Raw genomic sequence first — 19,968 nt, 5'->3', positions numbered from 1 at the left:
GTCACACGCTTAGCCAACTGAGCCACTCAGGTGCCCCTGTTGTCCCATTTCTTAGAAGTAAAAATCTGAGGTAAATATGGTGTATTGGTAACTTTGATAAAGCCAGATAGCAGAAGGGGTTTTATGGTCTCTCCTTGTCTGGATGTTTGATGTTTTCCAATAAAATCAAGTAATGGAAAAAGTTACTTAGACCTCTCCAAGGACGGAGGGTGGGGGGGGGGGGCGGGGAGGGCCTGAAGGATTCGTCCCTCTCCAAATGCCTCACCTGACCCAGGTTTGGTCTTTGCTCCCCAGGACCTCCCCCTCTTCTTCAAGGAGCTTAGTTGGAAAACTCTAAAGCACAAAGTGGAAATTTCCACACGTCTCCCAGGCTGAGCCTGTCAGTGGAGTCCTTTCCTCAGCCCCACATCCCACCCTGAGCCCTTTGGCACCCCCCAGTGCAAGCAGCCGCGGTGTTTGGGAGCCTGACTGGCTGGGTCTGAATGTGGGCTCCCCCAGCTACCTGTCTGCGGGGCCTGGGACAAGTCACTCCAGGTCTCTGTGTCATAGGATGGAGGGAGACGATTGGAGAGGGTTCCCTTTCTGCACCAAGGGTTTCGGGGAAACATGGGTAAGCTGGCCAACCTGAGCTCTCTGCCGAGTTCTCCAGAATGGTCACGAACCCCGGGCACCTCCAGGCTCCTGCCCCTGGAAGGTGTTACGGCCACATGGCCTCAGGGCCTGAAGACACCACACGGGTCCCTTCCATCCTGTCTGCTTTCTCTGCCCCTAAGTACTTTCATGTGCGTGGCCTTCGGCGACGCTTGTAGGACTTGCTGAGATGGGAACGGGGTCATTGCAGATGCGATGGTTAAGATGGGTGGGCCCTTCTCCAATACGGCCTGTGTCCTTATAAAAAGGGGAGATGGGGAGACAGGTGCACAGGGAGAGAACACCATGTGACGGTGACGTCAGCTCTCAGAGTGATGTGATTACGAGCCAAGGAAGGCCAAGGAAGCTACAGCAGCGTCGTGGAACAGACTCCCTCACAGCCCTCAGAAAGAGCCGACCTTGGTAACACCTTGATCTTGAACTTCCAGCACCCAGAACTGAGAGACCGTGCATTTCTGTTGCTTCTGCACCCCATCTGTGGTGCTTTTTATGGCAGCCCTCGCAAACGAATCCAGGGACTGATGTTAACCACTTTACGACGACGGAGGAACTGAGGACCGCCCCCCCCCCCCCCCCCCGGAGAGCCGTCAAGGTCACGCAGGTACTGAGAAAACTGAGCTAACACTTGATTCCTCTGACACTGTCACAGGGCGTTTGACAGTTTATACGAGGCAATCAGTGATTTCATCGGGGGCTGGGAATAAAAACATGTTGCGATTTATTCTTCCATTAAGCGTGACCGGTTACAACTGCTTTCTGGGTGGTCTGTTCTGAGCTTGATCTAGATGGTATTTGGGGAAAACAATACTTTCACTTATCACCTGCGTAAGATCATATAACAAGCCAAATGAATGTCATGGGACCCATCGTAAAGACTGCAGCCTTCAGACACGCTATCAGCATGCTGGGTAATTAGAACGAGTCTGGCATGTTAGGTAGCTTAATTTACGGTACCTTTGGCATTTTGGCACAGCCTTGGCCTTCTGATCCAAGCGTCCTTTTCTGCTTTATATCCTTGGGTGTGGATGATTCTCAACTTCTTTCCTTGGGAGCAACCCCCCCCCCCTCCCATTCTCCCTGCGACTCTGCTGAGCCGGTTCCCACACCGTGCTGTCAGCCTGCCAGGGGAGTTTTGGAGTGCGTGGAGGTGGGAAGGGCAGTGGCCATCGGTGTGGAGGTCTGCAACACATATTTCCATCGATCGTTGTGTGGCCTTGGGCAAGCCAGCTCCCCTTCTGGGCTCTGGTTTTCCCACCAGTCAACTGAGGGGCTTGGACAGGCAGGTTTGCTCTTGCCAAACTGGGAGGAGCTTGGAGATCTGCAAAGAAGATAGAGGAGGCCAAGAGCAGGGCTGGCTCACCAGCTATTTTTGGTGTTCAAAACTCCCATAAAAGTGCTGGATTTTTCTCCATCATGAGCCTGAGCAGGACATCCAGAGGTTGGGCATCCGTCAGCTCAGCTTGGTCCTCTAATTTTGCCCATGCTCACCAGACCCTCTTGGGTGAAAAAGGCAGGAAACGTGAATTAATTCTAATTTGTACAATGTAATTGGTAAGCAACTCTTCCAATAGACGTCTTTTATTAAAAGACATCTTTGATTCTGAAAACGTGGAGAACAAGGGAGCTGGCGGACCCCAGACGGCTGTCCGCTCTAAACGCCTGTTGATCCCAGTCCTACACCGGACTGGTGCCCTCAGGCTCAGCGGTCCAGGTGGCGGAAGCCCAGCATCTGTGACCTGTCTCTGATGTTCTCAACAGCTGTGTCCCGTAACTTCCCTCCCTCCCCTGGTCATGCCACATCCTCTCTCTTCAGGTTGTAATTGAGGGTCGTATGCTCTGGAAGGGTTTCCAGCCCCAGCTGGTTGCCAGTTGCTGAGATCATCCTTGGCCGTGTTTGTGTACCTCTCCACGTTGAGAATGACTCTCGAATATGTCTTCGTGTTGCATGTGGCACCCTTTCGCTGCAAGTCGTGCAACTCCTTGAGTATCGGGACGGGGCTGTTGACAGCCCGTAACTGGATCTGGGGCCATGGATTCTTCCAGCCTCTGGCCAAGACCTCTGCCTCCGGCACTGTGGCGTCAGCTTCCGTGAGGAAGGGTCTTGGGGGGAGTGAATCGGTGATGGCCAGCGCAGCTAGTGAGGAGCCGAGTCGGAAAACAAACCCAGGCCTGGCTGATTTGGTAAGCAGTGTTCCCTTCTCTGTAATGATGTCATATGCCACACTGCAGCCCATCTAGCTCAGGGGGACTGGGGGTGATGAACTCAGGGGGCAGGACCGGCTTTGGTGGGGCTTAATAACAACATATAACCTTCGTGGGGCAAGAGAAGTCCTTTCCTGAGCTCCTAAGGCATCCAGAGGAACAGCAGGGTCAAGGCCAGCTTTAGAGGCCAGTGGGGAGGTCTGCTTAAGGTCTGGGCGTGGCTGATGTGGGTGGTCCACCTGAGGTGAGTCCCAGAGGCTCGCTGGTGCAGCGTGGAGAATCAAGATCACAGGGAGTGCTATTGTCTATCCATTTCCTTCTTTTCCTCTAATGATAGAATTCCCTCCCTTTTTTTTGAAGTTGGGCACATCGCTGCCCCACCTGAGGGCTACTTTCCCCCGACTCTCTGGCGAGGTGACTAAGTTCTAGCCAGTGGGTTGCAAGCAGTAGTGAGGAAGTTTCCTTGAAGAGAAGGAATGTTCCTTTACCTTCCCCTTTCCTTCTCGCTGCAATCTGGAAAGCAGACATGATGGCTGGTGTTGGAGCAGCAAACTTGGCCTTGAAGTGACCTCGTAAACCTGAGGGGACCACAGCATGGAAGGTGCCGCTTCACGACACTGTGGAGTATTATACTAACTAGAGGACTCTATCTCTGGATATCCTATCTCTGGATTTGTGGGTGAGACACATAAGTTTCTTTTCCTTTTTTTAATTTTTAAGTTTATTTATTTATTTTGAGAGACAGAGAGAGATCAGGGGAGGTGCAGAGAGAGAGGGAGAGAGAGAGAATCCCAAGCAGGCTCTACAGAGTACAGAGACTGTCATGGGGCTTGAACCCGCGAACCGTGAGATCATGACCTGAGCCGAAACCAAGAGTCAGGCATTTAACCCACTGAGCCACCCAGGCGCCCCAGAAATAAGTTTCCATTTTGCTGAAGCCGTGGTTCCTGTGGGGTTTCTGTCTCCTTATCCCAAATTCCAGAGAAAACTTAATTCTTTTGTTTTTTCTTTTTTTTTTTTCCAGTTTTTCTTTCTTTTTTTTTTTTTTTTTTTTTTTTGGTAATTCTTCTGATTACCTTCTGGTGCTGGTCTGTCCTGAACGCCTCTCTCACACTTGCTAAATCTCCCTGGTTTCAGCGAAGAGAACACAGCTCGCTGAGGCCCAGAGCCTTTGGCAGGAACTAGCATCTAACTCTAATTTACTGACATTGTTTTGTTTCTATGGCATTTATTTTTAGGTTACCATCTACTTAAGGTAGGTGATACCCTTTTCCATTTACAATAGTGACGTGAGGTCACTTTCCTTTTAAAATAATTTGCTTAAGCAAAAACAATTGAATTGATTTAACAGACATTAAGTGACTAAGAGTACAGTTTATGGCTACGATGGCAGAATCGAGGAGGTGATGGCTACGATGGCAGAATCGAGGAGGTGGCTGGAAGCTGATTAAAGCTGGGGAAATACGGGTGTCGCTTGTGCTGCTTTAGAAAGGATTTCTTCCTTCAGTATCTTATGGTTCTTGTTTTTGATGACTCACAGTATTCTTGTAGTAGCTGACATCCATTAAGTGTGCAACAAATGGCCGCTGTTATTCCTGATGCTATGTCTGACTTGAGCACATCAGGAAGTCCGTGTTGAAGGCTTTATACTAAGCCCTTGGGTATCGAGTAACTCTGTCCCGATGCTCAAGAAGTTTTACATCTTATTTGTTTTAAGTAAAAAAAAAAAAAAAGTCATTTATTTTGAGAAAGAGATAGAGAGCAGCTGGGGGAGGGGTCAAGAGAGAGGGAGACAGAATCTAAAGCAGGCTCTGAGTTGTCAGTGGCCTTGAACCCATGAATGGAGAGTTCCTGATTTGAGCCGAAGTCAAGAGTTGGAGGCTTAACCAACGGAGCCTCCCAGGCGCCCTAAGAAGTTTTACATCTTGAAGATTTTCCCCAGTTTTTCTACTAACATTCTGTTCCAGCTCTAGACCAGGATACCACATTGCATTGATCTTCACATTTACCTTATTTACCTCTCTTCTGTAACGGTTCCCCATTTTTTCCTTGTCTTTAATGACCTTGCCACTTTTTAGCAGCACTTAGGAGTCTTGGTATTTTATAGAATTTCCTGAAGTTGGTTTACTAAATGTTTTCTCACAAGTAGGCTGATATTATAGATTTGGGGGAACAATACCCAGAGGAGGCATCTCACTGCATTATATCACAGGGTATATGATGCTAATATGTCTTATTACTGGTGATATTAACCTTGAGCCCTTGGTTGAGGGGGTGTCTACCAGGTTTCTCCACTATACAATTAGTATTTTTCTCTCTTTATGCTCTATTTGTTAGAAGAGAGTCTAAATTCAGCCCACACTCATGGGGAGAGAAATTAAGGTCCACCTCCTGAAGGAAGGCATAACAAAGAACTTGTGAATATATTCCACCACAGTCATAAATAAATATTTTGAGGAAGATATTTTGAAGCTATATCCTGTTTTCCCTTCAACTTTCACCCACTAATTTGAGCATTCATTGATGGATCTTTCCTGCAGCCATTGCCATTGAGATGTCCGAATGGTGATTTTCTATTTTTCTGATTCATTCTACATTCATTCGTTATGTATCTCATTTCATCCCCACCCTGTTCATTTATTTTTTCAATTATTTGTTTATATCAGTATAGACCAAAGGATATTTATTTTATTATTTGGGATATAATTCAATACTAACACATTGGGAGCTCTTTTAGAGTGGCCTAAAGCCTTTGACATGCTCCCATAATTTTTTTGAGTACTTCCTTACTTTCAGGTACCATAGGATGCTCAAAGTTCATCTTATATTTTCCCTGCCCCTGGGAATCGACCGTTTCTCCAAAGAACTCTGGTTCAGAAAATGGTATTTAGAAACCAAGATCTGAACACTAGGTGTTCTCACTGCAATTGTGGTGTTAGTGTTTCTAAATCCTTTCAGTGAATAGATTTAGGAATGTATGTATATGTACTAACTTGAGTGAACCCATCTCTCTCTCTCTCCCTCCCCCACCATCATCATCATCAATTAGTTTCTGATATCTCCAACACTAATACAATACAACCAAGTTTATTCTAGCCTTCCTTTATTTCTCTTGCTTAATTGTAACTTCTTCCTCCAATAGTGACAAACCTCACTCTCAGGACTAATAGCAGAATGGAGAAGACAGAAAAAAAAAAAAATCAGTGAATGTAAAAGTTCACCAGTAGAAATGTTCCAATCTGAAGAAGAAAGAGAGAAAGATTTCTTAAAAAAGAACAAGCCCTCTAGGATTTGTAGGACGATAGCAGACGTCTCCTAATGTCTCAGAAGAAAGGAGAGAAATGATGGGGCAGAAAAAATATTTGAAGTAGTGACGGAAAATTTCCCCGATCTGCTGAAAGTCATGAATTTATAGATTCAAGAAATCCAGTGAACCCCAAGAAAAATAAACGTAAAGAAAACCACATCTGGATGCATTATAGTCAGAATACTGAAAACTAGAGAGAAAGAGAATCTTTCAAAGCAGCGAGAGAAAAACAACACATTACGTAGTGGGCAACAGTAATTTTGACACCCACAGACTTCTTGTGAGAAAACATGGAGTACCAGAAAATAGTGGAACAACATCGTTAAAGTACCAGAAGGAAACATTGTCAACCTAGAATTCTATATACAGCAAATATATCCCTCCAAAAAGAAAGCAGACACTCTTTTACAATGCCAGCAGATCTTCCCTGGAAGAAAAGCAAAACAAGTTCTTCAAGCTGGTGGGAAATTATACCAGAGGGAAACTTGGACCCCCAGAAAGGAATAAAGAACACCAGTAATGGTAAATGCCTGGGTAAATATATACAACTATTTTTTCCTCTCAATTTCTTTAAAATACATGCGGTTATTTTAAAACGAAATTATAGTAGTGTAGATGTAGATGTAATACACGTGACAACTACTGTTTAAAGAATGCTGGGGGTGGGGTAGTGTAAGGGATAAATGATGGAACTATATAGTTGTAAAGTTTCCACATCTTATGTGAAATGATAGAATACTGACTGAAAAATCAAGAGTGTGTGCTATAATCCTTACTGCAACCTCTAAAAATCATGCAACTATTTATATTTAAAAGATATATTAAATAGATATATTAAATGTAATTCTAAAATACACTTAAATCGTCCAAAGTAGGAAGGAAAGGGGGAGTAAACAAACAAGAACAGAGGAGACGAACCGATAACAAATCATAAAGTGGTAGACCTGATTTCAATCATGTCAATAATTAAATGTTGATGGACGAAGCAGTCCAGTTAATACATAGTAATTCTCATTATGATTACAACCATTATCACTGTGGGTTGCAGGTGAGTGAGGCCATCTTTCTGATCTGATTAATCTTCTAGAATATCATTCAACCCTGAGCACTTAGGGTTTACTTTGGGTTATCTGCGGCTTCTGGAAAAGGCTGCCTTGTCTCCCCACCAGGCAGTGTGCTCCTGAAGGGACCATCTCTCTGCTGAGTTCCCAGGCCTGAGGACAGAAATGGATGCTTATGGCATGGTCCTGACCAAATGCAGAACATCCCAGAATCAGCACCCAGGAGGACACAGCCGTCACGGAATCCAACCTGACAAATGTCTCAGTCTCCCTTAATAGAAATCTCTCATCTAAGATTGGTTTTTAAACAGATTTCTTAAGGTAATTAACGTGCACATTATATTTTTAAAAACTTGGCCATTAAAAATCAGCCTTCCTCCTATCCTGGAACTATAAACGAATAAACACAAAGTTTTGCTATGTGTTCAGTCTGAACCCCCTCCTGGGGGACAGGTGGCAGGGCGTGGGGTGGGGCTGGACACACCAGCGACAGGAGCAGTTGGGTTTTGCATTCTTCTCTGCTCAAGCAGATGTCTGCCTCATGTTCTTTTTTTAGCTTTGGAAACCAACTTCCTGGAATCTATGTCCTCACCATGGGCAAGCAATAATAGTATTCCAGAAAGCTTGTTTTTATGGAGGAAAATCCAGCTAAGCATAGTGGGCTGGTCCTGCCAGTTTCATAAAACGCAGAATTTGCATGAAGAGGAAAGTCCTTCATAACTGAGAGTTGAAGGAGTATGGGTGGGGGAGTGTAGCTAGAAATAATCTCTGCTGGTGAAATTTAGGGATTTAAAAAACAAGCCACTGGTGAAACACTATTTAATATTCAAATGGTTTGGAATTGTTTCTCTTCAGAGGACAGGAAAGAGTGGAAAAGTGAAAAGGTCATGGGCTATGGAATCTGATAGAATTGGTTTCATTCCCATTCTGTCGCTCATGGCGGTAGCAAGTCACTAAGCACTAAGCCTCAGTTTTCCCATCTGTGAAATGATCCTGGCATATAGTAAATACTTGACAAATACAGTTTTCCTACCCATCACTTCCATCTCCCTGTGCTTTGGTGTTTTCTGGCTGCCGAATAACAAACCATTCCCAAACTCAATGGACGAGGCGTTACTAGTGCTGAGTGCTCAAGCAGCATCCGGTCATGGCTTCTGGTATTCTCGCCCTTCTTTGATCCTCTGCCCTTATGTGTGGCTGGACACAGTGACTTTCTTCTAATGAGTGGATGTGGCAAAAGTGATGGGACGTCACTTCTGTGATTAGGTTACAAGACCGGTGGCTTCGATCTTGCTCCCATTTTGGTTCAACCGCCATGGCTTGCGGGAAGTAAGCCACCACGTGACATTGGGCTCACCCGACATGGAACTGGAGGCCATCCTGCCAGCAGCCACAGGAGTGAGCTTGGACCGCAGCAGCCTTCCCCAGGGGCACCTTGTGACGAGTAAAGCCCCAGGCAACACCTTGATCACAGCCCTTGAAAGGCCCTGGTGCAGGGGACCCAGCCAAGCCATGTCCAGATTCCTGATCTGCAGAGGCTGTGGGAAAACAAATGTCTCAAGCCACAAAGTTATGGGGTAATTTGTTATGCAGTGATAGGTAACTGTAGGAATCTGCAATTTGGAGAGGACTCAGCAGGGAAGCTTGCCTGTCTTTTACTTGTCAGCTGGGTGGGTGTGGAAGCTGGGAACTGAAACTATGAAAGCTCCCTCCCCCTCCTTCCTTCTGTCTTTCCTTCCCTCTTTTCCTCCCCCCTTCCCTCCTGCACTTGTCTGGAGGTCAATGCTGGCTGTGGGCTGAGACTTTCGCTTACTGTTGGCTGGAATACACGTGTGTGGCTTCTCTATGAGGCCGGGGTTTCCTCAGAACAAGGAGGCTGGGTCCCAAGGGAGAGAGAGAACAAAAGAGGGGAGGGGTAGGGAGAGAGAGAGAGAGAGAGGGAGACAGAGCGAGGGGCAAAGGAAGGGACAGAGAGAGGGGGAGTGCCATATGGAAGACGTATCACTTTTTCTAACCTAGCATCAGGAATTTGACTACATCACATCCGCTGTGTTCGATTCATTAGAAGAAAGACCCCAAGGCTGTGCAGTATTCAAAGGAGGGGAATTCTAGTCTACTTTTTTAAGAGGGTTGTCCAAGAACTCAGAAGAGAATGTGGGACCCGAAATATTGCTATAGCCACCTTTGGAAAACGCGATCTGCCACATTTGGGCAACTCCGTCTTCCTGCTTTCGTCAGGTGTCCCCTCTGCCCTTGTTGGCCTTACGTGACTTGGCACCCTTTAGAGGATAGGGCACCTGAGTAAGAGAAGATTTCAGAAAAGTCTTCTTCCTAAATGGTTCCAATTGCCAAGGAATCAACTTGGCCATACGCTCTATCTGCCTTAGGGGCCCTCCCCCACTTTGCTCTTTGAAGACGCAATCTAATGTGATGTGGCAGATAGACTTGGGTAATTCCTAAGTGACAAGGGGGAAGACCTGAAGTCCACTGACTCACTGAAAAGCCACTTGCTTGGTGGCTTATCAGCTCTCTATGGGAGCAAATCTGCAAAGGCAGCACTTCTTGGTGAGGGAAAGAAATGAAGTAGGGAAAGGCTAAGAAAGGAGAGAGAGAAAGAAAAAGAGAAAGAGGGAGAGAGAGGGATGGAGGGAGATCACCAGATCAGACATAAGAAACAAATCCAGATAGATGAGTGGGCTTACAAATATGGAAAGAGGAAAAGTATGGAAAACATGAAATATAGAAAAGCAATGACCCAATACTACCCAGAATAAGGACGCGAGTAGAACGCTGTTTTTGAAAAACAGCTTTATTGAGATATAACTCACATACTACACAACTCACTCACTTAAATTGTGCGATTCGATGGCTTTTAGTATGTTCACAGAGTGGTTCACAATCAATTTCAGAACATTTTATCACCCCCCAAAGAAATCTCGTACCCACTGGCACTCACTCCCCACCCCCTCCCAGCCCCTAGGCAACTGCTACTCTACTTCCTGTAGATTTGCCTGTTCTAGACATTTCATATAAATAAAGTGATACAACACGTGGTCTTCTGTGACTGGCTCCTTTCAATTAGCGTTACGATTTCAAGATTCTCTCATGTTGTAGCACGTGTCAATACTTCATTCCTTTGTATCACTCAATAATATTTCACTGTGTTCATACACCATATTTTATTTATCTATTCATCAACTAATGGGCTTTTGGGTTGTTTCCATTTTGGGGCCATCGTGGCCCATGATGACACAAATACGCACGTGTAGGTTGTGGGGGTATGTTTTCCTGTCTCTTGGCTCTATACCTTGGAGTGAAATCGCTGCATTACACGATACCTCTGTGTTTAACATTTTGAGGAGCTGATAATTTGTTTTCCAAAGTGGCTGAGCTATCTTACATTCTCACCGGCACTGTATAAAAGTTCCAGCTTCTCCGCATCTTTGCCACAGCCTCTGTCTTTTGGGTTATAGCCCTTCTCGTGGGTGTGAGGTGGCATCTCACTGTGGTCTTGATTTGCATTTCCCTGATGGCTGATGATATTCTGAACCTTTTCTTGGGCTTATGGACCATTTATACTTTTTTTTTTTTTTTTCAAGAAACGTCAACTCAGATGCTTTGCCCACTTTGAAATTGGGTTATTTGTCCTTTTATTGTCGAGTAGTAAGAGTTCTTTAGATGGTCTGGATGCAATCCCTTATCAAATACATAATTTACAAATGTATTGGCCCATGATGTAGGTTGTTTTTTCCCCATTTTCTTGATGGTATTGTGTGCATTGCAGGAGCTCGTAATTGCGATGAAGTCCATTTCGTCTGTTTTTCCTTTTGTTACTTGTGCTTTTGGTGTCGTATCTAAGAAGATTTTGCTTAACCTAAGGGCATGAAGATTTACTGCTATGTTTTCCTTTATGATCTTTATTGTTTTAAGCTCTTCCACTTAGGTCTTTGATCCATTTTGAGTTAACTTTTGTGCAGGGGTAGGGAAGGGGTCCAACTTCATGTTTTTGCATGCGACTCTCCACAATACTATTTTTTAAAAATAATAATAACTTATATATCCACCTTTAACATTTTTTTAATGTTTATTTTTTGAGAGAGAGAGAGAGAGGGAGGGAGGGACGGTGTGAGCGGGGTATGGGCAGAGAGAGAGGAGACACAGAATCCGAAGCAGGATCCAGGCTCCGAGCTGTCAGCACAGAGCCCGACGCGGGGCTCGAGCTCACAAATCATGAGGTCATGACTTGAGCTGAAGTCGGATGCTTCACCAACTGAGCCACCCAGGTGCCCCTATATCCATCTTTTAAATATTACGTTTCTGGACTAAGCAAGAGAAAGCGAGACCCCCTTTTCTCTAAGTTCAACCACATTTTAAACACGAAATTTCATTGACCCCTGCTCTTTTATCACTTTCAATTTGTGTATAATGTGACTATGCATACATTTCTGAGATATATAATTTTGTAAAAGAGCCTCAGCCATTCCATCTATTAAAAAAACTAATGATTCTCGACCCTGGCTGTTCACTGGGATCATCTAGGAGCTTTACAAAGTACCCACGATGGATTCTTGTGCCCAGATATTCTGATCGCGTTTGTCTGAACATGAGTATTTTTCCAAGTGTCTCAGGTGATTTGATTGTGCAGCCAGGATCATGCCCTCGGCTTTAGATGGTCTCTTTGGGGGCTTCCCAGGACTCTATGGTTCCATGGAAGTTCTGAATAGTAGGACCCAAGCGAGTTTTGTCACTGATACCCACAGTGGAGAGCACCCCACAAGTAGCTGGTGTTTCTCGGTGGGTTGACAGGGCCGATCTGCTCCTCTCTTCCAAGAGCAGATGGCAGCCTTCCTGCCTGGTCCCTGACCCCTGCAGTAGCCTTGAGGGCACCTCTGAAATGGTGCAGACCCCTGACAATATTTATGGGGCCGCTGCTCCAGCCACACTGGCTTTCCCCGGCCATACAGCTTCATTCTCGCTGTTCCCTTTGCCTGAATATTGTTCTTCTCTTCTCCACCTGCCTTCCTCCTACCCACCCCCCAGCTCAGCTTAAACATCACTTCCTCAGAGAAGCCCTTCTTCCTTCCTCTCCTCTCCTCTGGGTTACCTCTTATATATTCCCATAGCATGATATTTTTTGTTCCCCGTGTCTCGGCTGTGATTCATTATGAGAGTAATTAGTTTCTAGAGTGTCTTTCTCACTAGGTGGTAAGACAGGGGTCGTGTCCATCTCGATGGCCGCTGTCGTATCCCCAGTGCTTGGCATACACATAGCCATCTCTCGGTCAACAACTGTGGAGTAAGTAAATGACCTTCTAATATGGACTAAAGTCTGACCTCGGCTCAGCGCCCTCTGTTTCGAAGACAGAGTGGCCCCCAGGGTACCTAGAAGGGGGAAGTCTGGCCTTTGTCCTAAGTTCTGCCTCCTTTCTTCCTCCCTCCCTCTCCACTGCACCCTTGTCTCTGTGCCCTTATATGCAGGTGTAGTGGGGCGATGGTTTCTCTTGGCACAAGAGGCATTGGTTATTGATTTAAAAAATAAAATCTAGGTCTGGGGCTCATAGACCATTAGTTCGCAGTTCCCCAAACCACAAAGTCCCTCCCTACTTTGATAAACCCCTTCCTTTAAACTGGCTAATCTTTGGTGACTTTCTTTTTAGGTTTCATTGGTGGCGCAGCTCAACCAGATTTCACCAGGATGGATATAGGCCTGGGTCTGATCACAGGGGTTGGAGGTAGACGGGCTCATTTATCACCTAGACAGTGAGCGAAGTGGCCAAGGTCGGGGGCAGGGATCCCTAGGCTGAGTTACAAGAAATTCTAGAGGATCCGTGGATGGGTTGCGATTCTGATGCTGTATGACAATATCGAATATACGGGCTGGGGCATTTTTCTGGGGGAGGGGGGTCAATAATTTGCATCCGATTCTTTTTTTTTTTTTTTTTTTTTTTTTTCCAACGTTTATTTATTTTTGGGACAGAGAGAGAGACAGAGCATGAACGGGGGAGGGGCAGAGAGAGAGGGAGACACAGAATCGGAAACAGGCTCCAGGCTCTGAGCCATCAGCCCAGAGCCCGACGCGGGGCTCGAACTCACGGACCGCGAGATCGTGACCTGGCTGAAGTCGGACGCTTAACCGACTGCGCCACCCAGGCGCCCCTGCATCCAATTCTTAAATTGGTCTGTGGCCTCTGAATGGTTGAGGAGGCTCGCCTGGATTTTCTCTGTGGTGGTCTCTCTGCTTCAGGCTTCTGTACTTTTAAAATAATTTGTTGTCGGGGCGCCTGGGTGGCTCGGTTGGTGAAGCGTCAGACTTCGGCTCAGGTCACGATCTCGTGGTCTGTGGTTTCAAGCCCCGTCTCGGGGCTCTGTGTTGACAGCTCAGTGCCTGGAGCCTGCTTCAAACTCTGTGTCTCCGTCTCTGCCCGTCCCCTGCTCACTCTCTGTCTCTCTGCCTCTCTCTCTTAAAAACAAATAAACATTTAAAAATTAAAAAAAAAAAATAATGTGTTGTCTCTGGAGCCCCTGGAGCCGAGTTACAAGCAGTGGCTGACTCCTTGGAGCCACCTGGTGGTGCTGGGGTGCGTAGCATCCTTTGGGCAACAGGAAAAGCCCTGGCCAACTTCCTGTCCCACAAGTTGTAGGAAAGGGTATGATGCCCTCCTCTCCACCCACTCTGCACTCAGCTTCTTTTGAGGTCCCCTGGGAGGCCACATGGGAGTCCAGAGTCAGGAACTGGGTGAGCCTGGGTCTGGTCTGGGCAGAGGGTGTGCTGAGAGTGGCCTTGGGTGGGGAGGGAGGTGTCTCGGCCCGAGTGGAGATAGAGGGGCTGGAAACCCCTGGCGAGACTTGAGAACAAAGACTGAGCTTTGCATCTCTGAGAGGGCTTCCTTGAGCCAGTCCTTCACCCTGTTTGTCTCCCGAGAGGCAGGCATGTCTATGCCCAATTCACAGAGAAGGAAGCTGAGGCCAGAGGTATGATGTGACTTGCCCAAGACCACACAGCTAGACAGTTGTGGAACCGGTCTCCCCACTATAGATGCACATCCCTCCCCCCCTTTCCCAGCCTCCTTGCCTCCTCTCCTGGTGCCCCCAGATTGGGCTGCCTGGGCTCCAGAGTTTGGACTGGCCTTGCATGCTTCTGGTGGAGGGAGTTCCGGGTGGAAAGACGGGAGTCTAGTTCCTTCAGTTGTGCTTGTCGTGCAGCAGGCCAACAGACCAGACCCCCTGCCAAGGGCCCAGGGCAGGACAGGACAGGCACCTGCAGCCACCAGCTCAGCGGGACTGCTCCCGTGCTGTAGGACAACCCAAAGGAAGGCCCCAGTGTGAGACAAGCATAGAGCCAAACAGTGGGGCTCACCACCGCGGTGGGTACTGGAGACTGACTATTGGAGACAGGAAAGGTTTGGTCCTCGTGTGTCAGATCGAACTATTGTTCTGGAATCTGAGTGAGGTTGATGCTGGGAGGTGGCATCACAGACCCTCTGCCTTCTCAGCCATTTTGGCCAGGCTCCCTGTCTCCACCCTGAGTTTGGAAACCTTCCCTGTCTTCTCCCCCCATGCACAGAGCTCACGCCCTTCCCGTATTTAACATTCTCTGTTGCATTTGCCTGTTTGCTTGTCTACAGCGCTCTCAGGCTCTGAGCATCTGGGAGTGGGACTGCGTTTGTCATATTTCATTGTGGTATCCCTGGCAGTCAGCCCACGGTCTGGCACATGGCAGGTATTACCAAAAAATGTCTGAAATGAGAAAGTGACAGAGGCACATAGCGTCATGGGGATTCTTTTTTTTTTTTTTTTTTTTTTTTTTTTTTTTTTTAACCTGGACAGGAATTCTGAGATGCCCAGAGTGGAGCAGACATCTATCAGGCTCACTGGGAAGACAAAAAGGAACAAGGACCCATCCCTTGGTCTAGCCTCAAATCCCCAGCATGAGAGTACCTCCTGGCTGCCGTGGTCATGAGCAGTTCTGGGTCTTTGTTGGGCTACGTTGATAGAGACTTGACCTTGTAGGATGCTACAAGCTGGTGTTGGTGAAGTTCGTGGCAATCCCAGGGAGAGGCCTGTCTTCTCGTGGTGCCATTGCTGTGCTCTTTCTCTGGGTCAAGAGCACGTAAGCTATCAGGATTTCAAAAATTTTAAAATAATTATTGAATTTTAAACACATTGGAAAGGATATTATACATATGAACTTGTAAAAGGTATAAAGAATACAAAGAAAATGAATATGCATCTATTGTGCATTAAGCTTAAGAAATTGTTTTCATGTATTGTATCATTTAATTCAAAATATACATCTCAAAAAATATATAATTCAAAAATAAGTTTCCATTGCCATAACTTTGAAACCTCCTGGTACCCTTTCCAAATCCCTTCCCCATCTCCAGAGAAAATTTTATTGTTTTCTTTTTTCTTTATAATTTATCACAAAGGGATGTATTGCAAATAATGTATTTAGTTTTGAGTGCTTTTGAAATTTATTTCAGTGGAGTCATATTGCGTGCATTCTTTTATGACTGGCTTTTTAAAAAAATCAACATTCTAGGGGCACCTGGGTGGCTAGTCGGTTGAGCCTCCGACTTCGGCTCAGGTCATGATCTCACAGTCTGTGGGTTCGAGCCCCGCGTCGGGCTCTGTGCTGACAGCTCAGAGCCTGGAGCCTGCTTCAGATCCTGTGTCTCCCTCTGTCTCTGCCCCTCCCCCACTCTCACTTTGTCTCACTCCGTCTCTCAAAAATAAATAAATGTAAAAAAAAAATTTTTTTTTTTAAATCAACATTCTAGTAGTCTGTTCTGGTTGGCGAATATCGCTGTGGTTTACTCATTTTCATTGCTGGATGATACCCCACTCGACCAAATCACAATGCATGTAGCCAGTCTCCTTTCCTTTGAATACTATTTTGATGGTTTATTTACCTTTTCCATCCTTTTACTTTCTGCATCTTTGTGTTTTTTTTTTTAATTTTTTTTTTCAACGTTTATTTATTTTTGGGACAGAGAGAGACACAGCATGAACGGGGGAGGGGCAGAGAGAGAGGGAGACACAGAATCGGAAACAGGCTCCAGGCTCTGAGCCATCAGCCCAGAGCCCGACGCGGGGCTCGAACTCATGGACCGAGAGATCGTGACCTGGCCGAAGTCGGACGCTTAACCGACCGCGCCACCCAGGCGCCCCATGCATCTTTGTGTTTTAAAAATGTCTCTTGCGGATGGCTTGTACCTGGATGATTTAAAACTTCAGTGATACAAACTTTATCTTTTAACTGGCAAGTTAATGAATCCATTTATGCTTATCACTACTGATGAGTGTGGATTTATTTATATTATGCTGCATTTCCTCCTTGCTCAGTTTCCAATTATCTTTCCCCCTTTTTTGTTTGCTGCGTTTGTACCGAGGACTCTGGTCCCCCCTTCATTAGTCTGGAGTTATACATCTTAGTTCTGTCCTCTTGGTGGTTACCCTACAAACTTTAATAAGCGTACTGAATCTAATCTAATCAAAAGCTGATCAGTATCTTTCCTCTCCGGTTCAAGGCCCCTGGATTTAAATGCAATCACCTGCCTGACTTACTGTAGTAGCCACACCAGGTGATCCATATTCCTGTACAGCCTCCTGTCCCAGAGTGTGGCTGCGTCCTGTGACTTGCTTCTCATCAATAGAATACGGCAGAGACGATGGGAAATCACTGCCGTGATTACGTTTCTTTATAGAGGATTCTGTGCGACTGGAAGAATAAGACTTTTCTGCTAGTCCTGAAGAAGCAAAAACTCTCATGTATGAGCTGTCAGTGGAGAGGGCCATGGGGCAGGGGGCTGTGAGGAGCCTCTAAATGCCGAGAGACAGCAGGAACACAGGGCCCTCAGTCCTGAGCTGTGAGAAGATGAATTCTGTTGACAGCCCAGGGGAGCGTAGAGGGGGTGATTCCCCCGTCAAGCATCTGATGAAGACTGCAGCCCTGCTGTTTCCTGGCTCACCCTGTAGGGGGCGACATCCTGGAGATTCTGCCTGCTGAGGATGGGCTCCTAACAGATAGCCTCGACCTTTGCCTTCACTGGTTGGGGTAGGGATTGGGGCCGGGAAGCCGACCACCTCTTCTCTCTGTGATGTGAGCCAGATTGCGATTTGGGGGTTGGTGACTATATCTCCTTGTCTCAGAGGCTCCAAATCCTGGCACCCGGTGGGTGTGTGATTCATGTTAATCGCAGAAAGATGTTAGCCTAAGGATTATCTGCTGGAGTCTCTACCTTCAAGTACTTTGTCTTATTCTCAAAGACAAGGTCTAAAGAGGTTTACTGGCTTGCTTACCGGCCCCACATTTTCCACAGGGTCCTACTCAGTTTTTCACCTCTCCTGTTAAGCTCTCTGTCACAATTCCAATTCAACGCTGGGTGGACATTCCCCCGAATTCGTACACGTTTTAGCCTGAATTAATCGTTTCATCGTCTCAATAAGAATAGCATCCACTGAAAAAAACTCACGTACCGCCTGCCAAGCTCTGTGCTAAGTGTTTTAATCCTTCAACTCGGTTCATCTTTACATCTTTTTGAGAGAGGTGCTTGTCATATTACCATGTTACAAAAGAGGAAACTGGGGCACAGAGAGGTTAAACAACATGGCCAGGGTAACACAGCTAGTAAGTGTTGTAGCCGGGATTCATGATGGTCTGACTCATGCTCAAGCTCAAAGTAGGGGCCTTCTGGTGCGAGGAGCATGCCTTGGATTTTTATCTGTTTGTTTGCCTTTTCTTCCCCTTGATCTTCTGCCTATTCTTGATCTGCCTATGACGGCCTGGCGTCATGCCTGTGTCTTGATGTTTGATAAATTTGTCGACTCACTGACATTTCACTGGTGGCACTGTCATGCTGCAGCCTACCACTAGGTGGTGCTACATTCCAGAGAGTGGACGGCAGGCTTCCCCCGCCCCACCCCCACCCCCGCCCCAGCTCCGGGCACTGGGGAACGAGCCTGGTCTCTCCATCCAGTGGTGGGAAGGCTGGGGTGCCTGGAGGAGGGGGACGCCACACCTCCCAAGCAGAGAAGGGAGGCGAGAGAAGCCGGCACTCCACCCGGTGCCTGGCGCTGCTTGCTCGAAGGCAGGCTGGCAGAAAAAAATGGGTGGACAAGACGGCAGAGGGACCAGAAAGTGGGTCTGTGGGTCACCGTGGTGGGATGGAAATGAGTCGGGGCCAGAGCCTACCAGAAAAGCAGCCTAGAGGATCTTGCTAGAGAGGGCCTGGCCGTCCCCCTCTTCTCAGGACCGTAGGATGCAAATGGTCAAATCAACCTTTGAATTCCAGCCCCATCCGGATGTGTGGCTTCCGCATCTCCCCGTCGGGCCTCCAGCCGCGGTTGCGTTTCAGATCCCAGGAGAGAAATGTGCAGTGACTGATCCCAGACCCCGACCTTCTGGCCCCTGCGACCCTTCCAGCATCCTCTTCCACGCACCCCCGCCCACACTCTGGCACTTTTTGGTGAAGAAACAGGTCAGGGAGGGAGAAACAGGATTGGGAGGGCGGGGCTCGGATGCGGGCGGGCCCCTGCAGGCTGCGGTCGGTCGGTCGTGGGCTTCCTGCAGGAGGAAGGTTCCAGTGGGTAGGGGGCCTCCAATTTTGTGGACTTGAGTGCCAGCCAGGTCTAGGTGCGTGGTTCAGCGCAGCAGGAAGAACACAGCATGTCAGGGGACCTGAGCGTGACCACCCCTCTCCTCTTCTGCGGGGGAACATAACAGTTACTGTCCACAGTGCAAAGATGGTCTTGTGAGTGGAAGGCAGTATTATTAATAATTACCCTGGGACAATAGGTGGAAACTGGGACAGCTATCTTGACAAACCAGGAAACTGTGGCCACCCAGCGTATCCGTAAAATGAGTTACCTTCGAAGAACCATCTAAAGCTGACGTCCTCCATGAGATGCAGAGAAGCTTCTCGTGGAGCTCACTCATTGATCCCTGGAGCCAATCAATCTGTCTGTTGGTCCCTGGATTATACAGATCCAATAAATACGTATACAGCGGCTGGGGTCCCAGGCCCTGGAGTGTTCTGCAGTCACACCCCTGTCCTCAGGGGAGAGGCGAGGTCCTCCACTTGCCCAGGGTCTTCGTCTTGGGGTCATTGAGCCCATCCCTCCCTCCCTGATCCCATCCTAGCTCTCCTCCCAGGAGCCCTCGGCCAGTCCACTCGTCTGTCTCCGGGCTTCTGGTGCATGGAATACACCTCCCCCGGGAGGGTTTCCAGGAAGTGCGGGGAGAGTCCCCTGCCTTGCCCGCCCTTCCGCATCCCACCCTAGCTTCCCCATCCTAACAACCCCATGACAAATTATCCCACGGCCAAGTTAAATTGGCCGCTCCATCAAATACTCTGGATTATAGGGAAGGAAGGCACATAGCTCATTAACTCAAACCGGCCCCTCCCCCAGGCTTCATCTTCCCTCCCTCCCCCTCCATTTACTTCTGGAGGAGACTTGGCCAGAGGACTGCGGCCTCGAAGGGCTTCCTGGATGAGAGGGGAACTTGAGGGCTGGGGACAGTTGTTTGGACCCTCAGAGTCAGGACAGGGCATGGAATTGGCCATCCTCAGGTGGCATGGGACCCCCCAGCAGAGGGCGCCATGGCAGAGCGTGGCCCCTTCCCTTCCAGACTTTTCACCCAGTCCTGCCTGGGTCTCCTGGGGGGTGGAGAAGAAGCTTGGGGTGGGTGCTTCCTCCTGAGGCCATTCTATGCGGAAGGAGGAACAGCTCTCTCCCTGGAGACCC

At 47.6% G+C, this 19,968-nt stretch overlaps 1 long non-coding RNA gene across 1 annotated transcript; it reads left to right on the top strand.

The window, feature by feature from the left end:
- The first annotated feature begins 3,260 nt into the window (after positions 1 to 3,260).
- Positions 3,261 to 7,612, top strand: LOC123587772. The gene is made up of 3 exons (XR_006707514.1): positions 3,261 to 3,532; positions 5,996 to 6,682; positions 7,330 to 7,612. It is a non-coding gene; the product is annotated as an uncharacterized LOC123587772 (long non-coding RNA).
- The last annotated feature ends 12,356 nt before the right edge of the window (positions 7,613 to 19,968 follow it).

The sequence above is a fragment of the Leopardus geoffroyi genome, chromosome D3 (assembly GCF_018350155.1).
Source record: "Leopardus geoffroyi isolate Oge1 chromosome D3, O.geoffroyi_Oge1_pat1.0, whole genome shotgun sequence".
Lineage (NCBI taxonomy): Eukaryota > Metazoa > Chordata > Mammalia > Carnivora > Felidae > Leopardus > Leopardus geoffroyi.
The sequence above is the reverse complement of the archived record's forward strand: the minus strand, read 5'-3'. Positions and strand labels throughout refer to the sequence as shown.